The sequence below is a fragment of the Alligator sinensis genome, unplaced genomic scaffold (assembly GCF_000455745.1).
Source record: "Alligator sinensis unplaced genomic scaffold, ASM45574v1 scaffold78_1, whole genome shotgun sequence".
Lineage (NCBI taxonomy): Eukaryota > Metazoa > Chordata > Crocodylia > Alligatoridae > Alligator > Alligator sinensis.
Window position 1 is genome coordinate 1,722,911 of NW_005842171.1, and position 669 is coordinate 1,723,579.

General features: G+C 52.6%; 1 protein-coding gene across 5 annotated transcripts in view; it reads left to right on the forward strand.

The window, feature by feature from the left end:
• Positions 1–669, forward strand: part of IPPK (inositol-pentakisphosphate 2-kinase) — a 132,902-nt gene that overhangs the window by 109,900 nt on the left and 22,333 nt on the right. The window lies entirely within an intron of this gene.

Below are 669 nucleotides of genomic sequence, written 5' to 3' on the forward strand. Positions count from 1 at the left end.
AACTGTGAAGAAGTTCTTCCTAATGTCCAATCTAAATCTGCTCTCTGCTAGCTTGTGGCCATTATTTCTTGTAACCCCCGGGGGCACCTTGGTGAATAAAACCTCAGCAATTCCCTTCTGTGCCCCCGTGATGAACTTATAGGCAGCCACAAGGTTGCCTCTCAACCTTCTCTTGCAGAGGCTGAAGAGGTCCAGGTGCCCTAGTCTCTCCTCGTAAGGCTTGGTCTGTAGGCCCTTAACCATACGAGTGGCCCTTCTCTGGACCCTCTCCAGGTTATCCGCATCCCTCTTGAATTGCGGCGCCCAGAATTGCACGCAGTACTCCAGCTGCGGTCTGACCAGCGCCCGATAGAGGGGAAGCATCACCTCCTTGGACCTATTCGTCATGCATCTGCTGATGCACGATAAAGTGCCATTGGCTTTTCTGATGGCTTCGTCACACTGCCGACTCATGTTCATCTTGGAGTCCACTAGGACTCCAAGATCCCTTTCCACTTCCGTGCCACCCAGCAGGTCATTCCCTAGGCTGTAGGTGTGCTGGACATTTGTCCTCCCTAGGTGCAGTACTTTGCATTTCTCCTTGTTGAACTGCATTCTGTTGTTTTCTGCCCACTTGTCCAACCTGTCCAGATCTGCTTGCAGCTGTTCCCTGCCCTCCGGCATGTCCAC